The sequence below is a fragment of the Mus musculus genome, chromosome 8 (genome assembly GCF_000001635.26).
Source record: "Mus musculus strain C57BL/6J chromosome 8, GRCm38.p6 C57BL/6J".
NCBI lineage: Eukaryota > Metazoa > Chordata > Mammalia > Rodentia > Muridae > Mus > Mus musculus.
The window spans coordinates 62,127,047-62,140,181 of NC_000074.6; positions in this window are offsets into that span (position 1 = coordinate 62,127,047).

Consider the following 13,135-nt stretch of genomic DNA (forward strand, 5'->3'; position numbering starts at 1 on the left):
ACACCTCTCAGGACTTGGAAAACCTGGCATCTTGCATGTGTAATATGTGCATCAGCCCTAAGAATCCATCTGGGTGTTGGGGGTTCCTTTCTAATTTGAAGACATGGGGCTCTGAGTAAAATTAGCATTCTACAAGTCTCTGCTTTTCCTGTTATTTTAATTTCTGAGATAGGGTTTCACTAACTCAGCATTGGCTGTCCTGGAAATCACTATGTGAATTAGGCTGGCTTTGAACTCATAGAGATCAGCCTGCTTCTGCCTCTCTTCTGTTTTGTAATACTTGTTTTTGACATTCATCACTGTAGCAGTCTTCAGAATTGATTCTGGCATTTTTCTGTAGGTAACTATTGGTCTATACTCAAGTGCTTACTGAGAAAGACTGTGGGAGGAGGCAAAGTCAGGAACCATCTGCCAGATGTTAGATGTCAGCTTACAGATAAAATCTGAAATTCTCTGGTGTATCACGTTGTCTAATCCTTCTTGTAGTTGTGGTCATGTAACTCAATAGCAAACATTTATTAGACAACTGACTAAGAATGTGATAGATATTTGACACATCATTGAACAAGACAACAATCTCCGCCTCATGTTTCTTTAATTAATGATTTGGAATATGTTTTACTAAGAGAAGTAGTGTGCTTGGTACAAGTAAGTTATATACCACTGACAGGGCCTCTTTGAAGACGGACATATACCTTGACTAACAATATGGAGGAAACTAGAAAATAATAAATAGTAAATATAGATAGTTACATCGTCCAAACAGACATAACAGTTTTGCATCATCGTTACTTAGAGTTCTAACAGAATTTTTTACTGGTTTATTTCTGTTAAAGTGGACACATAAAGGCCTTCCCCTTCAGGTTTAGACAGTTACAATTTATTTCTCCTCTCCTAAAGTAGGCACTGGAATCCAAACACTAGCAATTCAAATCTATAATCATTAATATAAGAGAAAAACTTTCCCTCTTATTTAATAGCTGAGTATTTTATCGCTTCTTTTTCTTTAAACTCTTCTTTCCATTTTATTTATTAAAACTTATCAAAGAGTATACTTATGTATACTATACATTTATATTAATTTAAATAATTTATGTTAATAAATTTAGTTAACTTATAATTACATTTGAGGGAATTATCTTATATATTTATAAATTATATTTCTATTTCCCTATTTTGTCTCTAAAAATTAAAGTTTTAATCCTCATGAGTATTTGTTACATTTACAAAAACGTATCTTCTCAGGAATTAATTCCATACATTATTTTGTAAGTTTTGAAGGTTTATACATCTGTGCAACTAATTGTGTAATCAAGATTTAGAATTTTTCACTATCCAGGGTGTTTTCCATTTCTTTTTTTTTTTTTTTTTTCTGTGCCAGGCTACTCCTAATCCATGTTCCTTTGTTTTTAACAGAATCTCAGTCGTTTGATTTTACCAATAATGACTCAGGAGCTAGATGCTAGGTTGAAAGCATGCTCACTCAGAGAGGCAGAGAAAGCACCAGGCCGACCTTCCTCCACTGCTGATAGCCAGAAGAAAAAGGCAGCTTTCCTTCTCAAAACTCTTTTAAACTGAATGTCCCTCCTTTCTACTTCCTGTTCTTCTCTCTACACATTCTTCTGACTTCTTACTCTGTCTTTTCTTAATAATCCCATGTTCACTCCCTGTCACCTGGTTGCTTGCCTTACCTCTTGATCTGTGGTTGAATTTATTTAATCTTGTTTACCATAAGCAGGAAGCTCTGAGCTGAGTCACACTCTAACTAGAAACAGTTTTTCCAGTAAATAATACAACCTCCAGGTTCACAGTGTGATCAAATACTCTGCAACAACGTTCTATACTAGAGCATCATAGAAATTAAATAGCATGCTACATAGTCACTTTGTTTGAGTTCCTTTAGCTGACCATTTAAAAGATTTATTTACATGTGTATCATGAGTCGTTCCTTATTTATTCCTCAGGGATACAGCAGTGAATGTCTATTCCACATATTTCTTTACTTATCTGTTGTATAATTTAACTATTGTCAATAAAGGTGCTTTTATTCTAAAATGGCATAGTCACTCTTAAAAATCTTAACCGTTAAGTTGTTCAGAGGAACATAGTACACTGGTTTCTTCAGTGATTGTTGAGAAAGTAGCATTGCTGCTCTTGTCCTTATACCCAAGAAAAGGTCGTTCTGGCCGGTGCAACTGGTGCTGCGTCTATGATGCCATCATCACCGAGTCTGGTGAGGTTACCAGCACCCTGCCATTTAGTTTCCCTGACTAGGAGATGTGATGCATAGTCTCTCTCTCTCTCTCTCTCCTCATGTGCCTCTGCATGTGTCTGAGCATATGTGTCTGTGCATATGTGTGTGTGTGTGTGTGTGTGTGTGTGTATTTGTTTGTTTTGAGACAGAATTTTATTTTGTAGTTCAAGCTGGCCTTGAATTTACAATAATCTTCTTGCCTTGGCTTCTCCATTTGCATTAATTTAGTTATAGTATATTATGCCTGGCTTCTGTTTCTTATATGTACATACATACAAACAAACATACATTCATAAATGTATGTATGGCCATACTATATATGTGTGTGTGTGTGTGTGTGTGTGTGTGTAAAATTTTAAGTCAAACTTCTTTCTCTTGGATAAGTTTTAGTCTTTAAGCAAAATATTCTCTCAAGCTACAGATCGTTGTAGAATGGACAATAATTGTGTAGACCCTCTCAAGTTCCTCAGCTAGTGACCAGAGGCTGCAAGAGTGGACAGCCTCCCTCATTAGGATCAATCTCCACTCTGCCTTGAACTCACCTCTCTTCTCAGGGTACCTGGTTGAGAACCATAATTTTAAGATTTGCAGAACTCTGCATCTGAAAACTGTTGCCTAGAACATACAACCAAATGTATGTGTTTCTTAGAATGTCCTATATTACTAAGAAAAGCAAACTTGTGTCTTTGTACTATATATATTTAGTCTTTCTATATTGATGTTAAATTTAAATTTGCTAGTGACAATATTTTATTACCAAACATTTATATTTAATAAATTATATATCAGTTTACTAAGTTGAGAAGCAAAGACTTGAATATGCTAAAAGTCAGTGATTAATACATTTCCTTACAGAATCAGTATTTCAGGATTTTTTTAAAAGGAAGTTAACCTTAAATGATATTCAGAGTGTCTTGTATGTTTACTAGTTGTATGTATGGATGAGCATCTGACTAAAAGCATGATGTAGTTGTCTCTGTTCTAACATACTGTAGCAGATGTCTGGAAAGTTGAATTCAGCCTTCTTTAAACAACTTTATTTGCATGCATGCATGTGTGTGTGTGTGACTGTGTGTCCATGTGAGTTCATGTACATCAGTGCAGGTGCCTACAGAGGCCAGAGATGTTGGTTTCTTTGGAGCTTGATTTACTGGCTTTTCTGAACCACTTGATATCGGTTCTGGGAAGCAAACCCAGGTCCTTTGCAGTATGTGCTCTAAATGACTGGACCATCTCTCCAACACCAAACTTACTAATTTCCCTCATTTTGAGTCAGTTTTTTTTATGTTCATTGTCTGGAGGGCTCTCAAATCTTCAGCTACTAATGTAATATGTGTACTATGACTCATTTCACATTTGAAACAAATTCCCAGATGATGCTGATGTCATGGGCCTGGGGCCATGTATGAAAAGTAATTCTCTAAGTAACATTAGATATGTAATGAAAGGAAGGGTTTAAACAGTGGGACTTAGTGACTTGGTACTATTTTAAACCACTAAGAATCTTGCTTTAAATAAATGTGAAGTGTTGAGAAAAAGGAAATGAATCAAAACAAAAACAGTTATGCAAAGGAGCTGGAGGGATTGGATCAGCAGTTAAAGGCCACTGTTGTTCTTCTAGATGATCAGAGTTCTATTCCCAGCACCCACATGGTGGCTCACAGCTATCTGTGATTCCTGTTCCAGGCGAACTGATACTTTCTTCTGGCCTCCACAGGCATTAGGCACACATATAGTTCCCTGAGGCATACATGCAGGAAACAGCCAAACACATAAAATAAATCAAGGGTAAAAATATCACAGTGTGACTCTAATTTGCAGTTTAATAATTTATGCTAAACTGACATTTTACGTGCTCTTATGTCAATTATTAAAATTTATCTTGAATTTTAGTTTCAGCATCCACTGCATTGTAGATTATTATTATTATTATTATTATTATTATTATTATTATTATTAATTTTGAGTGGACATTGGTGCAGTGAAGAATATTCCCTGCTCTTGCATGGGTCCAAGGTTCTATTCCCAGCAGCACGTATGCAGAAGCTCACAACACTCTGTAACAGATCCTGCAGATCCAGGATACAATGTTCTCTTTTGACATCAATGAACACCAGGTTTGTATATGGTACACAGACTATATGTAGACAAAACATTCACACACATAAAATAAAAATAAATATGTATTTTTAAGAAGAGCATGAAAGTCATCTTCATTTTGTTGCCATGTCAAAGTGTTACTTTCAACTATCTAGCCTGCCGCACTGATAATTTTATAAGCAGTTTTCCAAAATGAGTTTTAATTTGTTAAGTTTCTTCTTTGACAATTTCATGCATAGCAATAGTGTATTCTGTTTATCCTTACCCTCCTCGTCTCTTAAGTCCACCTCTGCTACTCCCTGTATCCATTTGCAGATTACTTTCCTTCATTATTGCTCTTTGGTTTGTTTTAGACATTTTCAGGTTAACTAGGATATTTGTCTGGCACTGATTTGGAATGATCAAGGCAATGACCCTCCCCCGCCCTGCCCTAATCCTGCAGTTGCCTGTAGGTCAAAAAACAAGGGTTCAGGATGAAAAATTTAAAAACAAATTTTGAACATGCACTCATAATCATTTTTTGCTTATAATGACCGTTTTTTATACTATAGCTTGTTTCTCATTTTTAAGTGTGTCGTATGAATATACCCAAAAATTATTAGCCAGATAAAATTCAATTAATAATTTGATTTGTTACGTTTTTCTTTGCTTTAAAAGGATATTTTCCTTCTACAGTCATGATTAAGACTTGCAGATTAAGTTTATAGTTATGACTTTTAATAAGACGTCTGTCTAACTTTAATTACATTTTCTATAGGATAACATCTTTTTTTCCCTAAGAATACCCAGTTGTTATTACTTCATATGGCCTTGTTTCTCTCTCTCTCTCTCTCCCCTTCCTTCCTTCTTTTGCTTCTTTTTTCCTTCCTTTCTTCCCTCCCTCCCTCCCTCCCTCCCTCCCTCCCTCCCTTCCTCCCTCCCTCCCTCCCTTCCTTCCTTCCTCCCTCCCTCCCCTCCCCTCACTACCTCTCTCTCTCTCTCCCTCCCTCTCTCTCTCCTTTTCTTTCCTCCCTCCATCTCTCCTTCTTTCTTCCTTTCTCTTTCTTCCTTTACATCTCCTTTTTTCCTTCTTTTCCATCTCCTTCCTTCCTTCCTTCCTTCCTTCCTTCCTTCCTTCCTTCCTTCCTTCCTATTTCTGTGTATCAATGCCATATATATATAACATGTATATGGAAGCTTGAGGTAAATTTCAGGTGCCATTTCTCAGGCGCTTTGTGCCTTAGCTTGTGAGACAGGGTCTCTTCCTGGGATCTTTCAGAATCTCCTGCATTGTAATGTGAACACACTCACCACCTTCAACTTGCCTTCCCACGCTTTCATTACTCATCCCTTCCAACCCAATTCAAGATTACTTTCTTGTAAATTCACGCATGGTCACAGTTAGAATTCAGCTCTACAGCACTATAATTGTTGTTTTGAAAGCACAGGGTATAAGCAGTAATAAGCATGGAAACCCTGAATACTACTGCACTCTTGTGGGGACTGTTGGTTTTGATCTAGTACATAGTTAATTTTCTTAAATTCTAACAGCAGACTTTCTGCTCCCTACTCTGACTAGCTGATTAGTTTCTCTGATTTTGTTACTTACAAATGCTTTTTAGCTTGTCTTGTTTCCAGTTTTCTGTATTCAGTTCTCTGTTACTTTTAGTCCTTTTACTCACTTCTTTTTTCAGTATGTGTGGTCCTTTGAATAGGTGTGGCTGGATAGACTCGTGTGTATGAATGCTTGGTCCATAGGGAGTGACCATATCAAGAGGTGTAGCTCTATTGGAGCAGGTGTGACTTTGTTGGAAGAAGTGTGTCACTGTGGAAGTGGGCTTTGAGGTCCTATATTTGTTCAAGTTACACCCAGGGTGACACACAGTATCCTTATGCTGCTTTCAGATCAAGTTGTAGAACTCCCTGATAGCTTTCCATCACCATATTTTCCTGTACTCTGCTAGGCTTCCCACAGTGATGATGATGGGCTAAACCTCTGAACTGTAAGACAGCCTCAGTAAAATATTTTCCTCTATAAGAGTGTCCGTAGTCATGGTGTTTATTCACAGCAACAGAAACCATAACTAAAATAGCATGTGATAGCCTAATGCCTGTGCTATATTTGTCTCTGAGAACTCACACCCAGCTTCCCACTTCTACGCTGGCCCCAAACTTTCTTCTATTAGTCTAAGCCAACATGACTGCTACTTTATCATTTCATCTGCACATGATACAGGAGTACACACATTCAAGTGGGCATCAGGTAATGCATTTTTCAAGAGTAGACTGGTCTTTAGTTGCTGTCTGGCTTATTATTGTGACATTCTCACATTGGGTCTTTACACAAATGCATGTCTTTGAATAAAAGATGTTCTTCGACTTAGGTTCCATACCTCTGTCTGCTTCCTAATATTTATTTTTCTTAATTTTCTTTAAGTCTTGTGAAAAACCTAGAAAAGTAGACTGAAGTGCAATCACTTATAACTTTTAGGTAGATATATTAGTAATTTCATTTCATGATTGGAAATATATATATATATATATATATATATATATATATATATATATATATATATATTTCTGGAAATAAATATACATTTATAATTCTGACAGAACTGTACCAACTTCTGAGAGAAAGAGAAAGTAATTCTCCCTAAATAGCATTGGTTTTCCAAAGTGATAGATATTGTGTCCCAGAGTAGAGTGAAGGTTATTTCTGTGCTATAACAAGAAATAGATATCCTCATTTGAATGTAAATTTATTTTGTGGATATTAATAGTATAGTAATAATATATATAATATTTATGGTATATTTAATAATATATCATATATACCAATAACATTAATAGATATTACTAGCATCTGGACTATGAACATCTAACATTGTTTATTTTCTTATCTTTCTTGGCCCTCTTCCATTGTCTCCTTTCATACACTTGCCTTAATCATGCTATCTCATTAGTCCAAGAACTTCAATTTTTCCAGTATTTATCACCATATTCTTTTATTTCTAGTAGTTCTAATTTTTTAAAAGGTGAATTTCAAAAGCAAGCAACCAAACAGAAACCAAGTTACCAAACTCTGTTGGGACCATGTTCTCTATCAGCTGAGTTCATTTTAACATTCTCTTTCTTGATAGAAAACTCCTTTAATTATTCACACCCTCCCTCTACACAGCAATGCACTTGATTTCCCCTTCAATCAGGGTTTCCTTTACAACACTAACCTTGCTGTTACCCTGAGTGATTAGCATCTTTTTAAATCATGTGGATTAGTTTCTCTCTCTAGTAGACAAAGCTGAGAGCATACAATCCTTGACACAAATTGTCCTCAAATACTACAACTCTTAGTTTTATTGGTTATATATTCTCCATCAGTACTGCAAATTTCACCTACACTTATATATCTACCTTATTCTGTTTCCTCTTTATATTTCCACTAATAGAAATTATATTTTTGTTATTTTTATGTGTTTCTACTGCTAAAATATAGTATGAAAGTCATTGGTTCTGTTTACAATTACAAACAAAGTAGTTTTGCATTGCTTTTTTAAAAAAAATATTCAGCAACTAGCTTTTATTTGCTTGAACTTGTAGACAGGAGTATGACCACCAACCACATTGATAACTCGATCAGTCTTCTCTTGTTAAGTTTATTTTCTTGTAGCAGTCTTGATCTCTGACAAACATAGTAGGTCACCTCTGAGCATATGCACCAAAGCTAGGTCACCACAACTCATTACTCCCTTTTAAAAAAGAATTTTAAAATGCTAATATTATCAACCTAGCTGGGAATTACTTTAGCTTCAGTATTTCTATATTTCCAGTCATTTCTACAGCAAAATGGCAAAGATTATCTTTTTTGACTTGTACCATCACTTTTAATAATAGATTTTATTTCATTTAGCACAAAGTGTCACTTTAATTTTTTTATCACTGGGAAAAATAATTGGTGCCAAATGTCAAGCAGCTTGTCAGCTAGTCTATGTTCAAGACATCATAGGTATTCATAGTTTAAGTAAATGAACCAAATATATTTTTAAAGTATATATTCATAAAATCTGTACATATTGTGATATTCTAAAGTTCATTTGTGACTCATTCTTTTTGTGAATTTGCCTTGCCCTTTTCCATTTTAAAGCAATAGAATTGATGAATAAAAACAAACCAGTTTTATTATTATCCAAATCATATTTTTAAGTCCCTGTAGATGAAATTTAATTAAAAGTCAAAGAAAAGGTTAACTTACTATAAAATTATTGTCCCCACTTTGAAAATTAAATTTTGGCTTATTAGTCATGTATGTTAATTTGAAACAAAGTTCACAGTCTTAGAATAGTAATTTCACATATTTCATAGGCATCAGACATCAGAGAATTGTTACTAAGGACTAAGCAATACTTGTGCTAAATTGTTCTGTTGAATATTATTAGTATTGGGATATCTTAATGCTAAAACCAAGCATTTGCAAAGCATCATTGAATGTTTCTCTATCCTATTTTCTTTTGGATTTATGCATGCTTTTGTCTTGCATTTTGCATCAACTTACATCTTATGACCTTTGTTCATCTTCAGGTCAGAATTCTGATCATAGGAAAGAATACGTTCTTATGGATTTAATGTGGAAAAGAGCCTCATATTTGCCCAAGTTTCCTTGTAATCAGAGAAAAGAGTTCTTCTTCTAATATGAAAATAATCTGTTTTCAGCATGTACATATGAAGTGGAAACTTGAGGGTTCTTTGAGAAGTCCTAAGACAAACACATGAAGGAATGTTTTGTTGAAGTGGATGCAGGTGAAAGGATACTATCTTAAAGCAAGCATATGAAATGGCACATGATGAAGGATTTTTTTGTTGTTGTTAATGACACACATGTGTTGGTTTGCCTTACATTGCATAGTTGAACTCCAATTGTCGGGACTCCATAGAGAGGAGTGCACCAAAAAAAAAAAAAAAAAAAAAAAAAAAACCAACCAAATAAAAAACAAACAAACAAACAAACAAAAACCCAAAAACCCAAAACAAAACAAAACAAAAAACCCCCAAAAATCTTCTGGTAGTGTGCTCTACTTCCACCAGAAACTTTTGGTTTCTTGCTTGTGTTGATTGGCAGAGTGATGTCAGCTGAGACAGACACATGTACTGATGCAAGACTTGTGGAGGACATAAGATGTTTAGAGGGAATATTAAAAGGACTCCACAGACAGTGATGGAGACTGAACTTCAAATTCATAGTCTTGTTTTTACTAGTTGTTATTACATGAGTATATGTATATGTTCCTAAATATGACCTGTTCAATCCTTGTAATGCTACTTTTATTCATATTTTCACTACAAATAATACTAAGGACACAGTAAAGTTGAGAAAGAGAGGCCAGGCACACAGTAGGTCCTCATATGAAGATCCATGTTATTCACACAGGATGTTTCTTGACAGATCAAACTGTCATGTATGCAATAACCTTTGCTTAGGGAATTATTGTTTCTTTTATTCGATATTCTCTTTATTTACATTTCAAATGTTATCCCCTTTCCAGGTCTCCCCTCCAGAAGCCCCCTATCCCAATCACCCTCTCCCTGCTTTGATGAGGATGCTCCACTACCCTCCCACTCCCATCTTCCTACCCTGGCATTCCCCTACACTGGGGCATTGATAACCCACAGGAACAAGGGTCGCTTCTCCCACTGATGTCCAACAAGGTCATCCTCTGCCACACATGGAGCCGGAGCCATTGGTCCCTCCATGTGTACTCTTTGGTTGGTGGTCCAATTCCTGGGAGCTTTGGGGGGGGGGTCTGGCTGGTTAACACTGTTGCTCTCCCCATGGGGCTGCAAACCCTCCCAGCTCCTTCAGTCCCTCCTCCAACTCCTCATCGAGGACCCCACACTCAGTCCAATGGTTGGCTGCCAGCATTAGTGTAAGCTCCTTCCTTTCTATTTCTGTAGCCAAGAGACTACTTGGGGCTACTACATTGTAATAGAGACCTCCAATTCTATAAGAAATTCTTTGATTTGGAGGCCCATGTTCAACTTCTTTTATCTAGTTGTATTGGACTTTTTTTTTTTAAATTGTAGTTACATTTTCTGCTTTATCCAGTTCAACAAATCTCATACACGCAGCAAGAGAATGACTGAGGAAGATGACCCCAGTGCTCATCTCACAGAAACACAAAAGTAGTTATTTATGTAACAAATTAACTTTATAAGAGCAAAAACAGGAAAACAAAACCCACCACAATGAAGATCACAATGCCTGGCCTGGTATAATAAGAAAAGATACTGTGGAAGACAGAAAGGTGACTGGTATTGTCACCCGCTAGCAGTGAGAAAAGGAATTCGTACAAGTATGTAGAGTAGTAAGCCTGTCATAATAAAACCCAGCAGTAGATAGAACCTCTTAGTTATTTCCAGGTCATTCCCCAGGGAGCAAGGTTGGGCTTTTAGCATGATAGCCAAAGAACTACCACAACCTCCCAGCATAAGTAGCAAAGATTTTTATCCATAGTAGAATCAGAACAGGAAAGTAACTGTATCACAGTGCCTGGGAACTTTGTCCTGTACTGGTGAAACCCAGCATATGGCAACCAGTAAGTGTACTCTCTTGTGTGGAGCATTCAAAATACCTATCTTAACGAAACTCAGTGAATTAAAGAAGACAAAGCTAAATAATTAAATCCTTTACTAGAGGCTCCTAACAAATTGAGATAATTAAAGAACTAAAATAGATAGCAAGTTGAAATAGAGGGATTTTATGAATTAGAGGCCAGCATGAACTACACAATGAGCTAAGGGTAGCCTGGACAATAATATTAAGGCCCAGTTTTCAAAATATAAAGTCCTAGAGGTAAAAGTTAATAATAGCTTAAAAAAAAAAACCCAGATGCCCCACGACTGAAGAGTGCATACAGAAAATGTGGTTCGTTTACACAATGGAATACTACTCAGATATTAAAAATGAGGACATCATGAATTCTGTAGGCAAATGGACAGAAGATATCATCTTGAGTGTGGCAACCCAGACCCAAAAGGAAATATATATGGTATTTATTCACTGATAAGTAGATATTAACCAAAAATTACAGAATACCTAGGATATAACCCAAAATCATATGAAGCTTAGCAAGAAGGGACACTGAAGTGAGGATCCTTTAATTCCACTTAAAGGGAGAACAAAATAATCAGGAGTCTTGGTTCCGGGACTCCGCCAAAAAGTACTCTGCACAGGTGAGAGTGTGCACACAAAAGCTGACAGCTTCTGGGACAGGTGGGAGCCACAGAGCTTCCGAGGCAGTGCCCTTTTTGGGCTCCAGACATCCCACCACCTCCGCGGACAGAGGACAGGTGTTCACCCGGCCCGGGAGGCTTTTGCCTCTAAAACGGCTGGAGCCATCTTAGTTCCGGGACTCCACCGAAAAGTAGTCTGCACAGGTGAGAGTGTGCACACAGAAGCTAACAGCTTCTGTGACAGGCCAAAGCAACACAGCTTCTGGGAAAGGTTCTGTTTTGGGCCTTCATCTTCGGCCAGAAGGGAGTTAGGTCCAATCGCCAGATATCTGTGCACCTTCCCTGTAAGAGGAGAGCTTGCCTGCACAGAGTGCACTGACCACTGAAACTCAGAGGAGAGAGCTAGTCTCCCAGGTCTGCTGATAGAGGGTAACAGAATCACCAGAGGAAAAATCTCTAAACAGACACAACTATAACAACTAACTCCAGCGATTACCAGATGGCGAAAGGTAAACATAAGAATCTTACTAACAGAAATCAAGACCACTCACCATCATCAGAACCCAGCACTCCCACTTCGCCCAGTCCAGGGCAACCCAACACACCCGAAAAGCTAGACCTGGATTTAAAAGCATATCTCATGATGATGGTAGAGGACATCAAGAAGAACCTTAATAACTCACTTAAAGAAATACAGGAGAACACTGCTAAACAGGTAGAAGACATTAAAGAGGAAGCACAAAAATCCCTTAAAGAATTGCAGGAAAACAACCAAACAGGTGACAGAATTCAATAAAACCATCCAAGACCTAAAATGGCAAGTAGACACAATAAAGAAAACCCAAAGTGAGGCAACACTGGAGATAGAAAACCTAGGAAAGAAATCTGGAACCATAGATGTGAGCATCAGCAACAGAATACAAGAGATGGAAGAGAGAATCTCAGGTGCAGAAGATTCCATAGAGAACATAGGCACAACAATCAAAGAAAATGGAAAATACAAAAAGATCCTAACTCAAAACATCCAGGAAATCCAGGACACAATAAGAAGACCAAACCTATGGATAATAGGAGTTGATGAGAATGAAGATTTTCAACTCAAAGGACCGGCAAATATCTTCAACAAAATTATAGAAGAAAACTTCCCAAACCTAAAGATTGACATGCCCATGAACATACAAGAAGCCTACAGAACTCCAAATAGAATGGACCAGAAAAGAAATTCCTCCTGACACATAATAATCAGAACAACAAATGCACTAAATAAAGATAGAATACTAAAAGCAGTAAGGGAAAAAGGTCAAGTAACATATAAAGGCAAGAATTACACCAGATTTTTCACCAGAGACTATGAAAGCCAGAAGAGCCTGGACAGATGTTATACAGACACTAAGAGAACACAAATTCCAGCCCAGGCTACTATACCCAGCCAAACTCTCAATTACCATAGATGGAGAAACCAAAGTATTCCACGACAAAACCAAATTCACACATTATCTTTCCACAAATCCAGCTCTTCAAAGGATAATAACAGAAAAAAACCAATACAAGGACGGGAACCACATCCTAGAAAAAGCA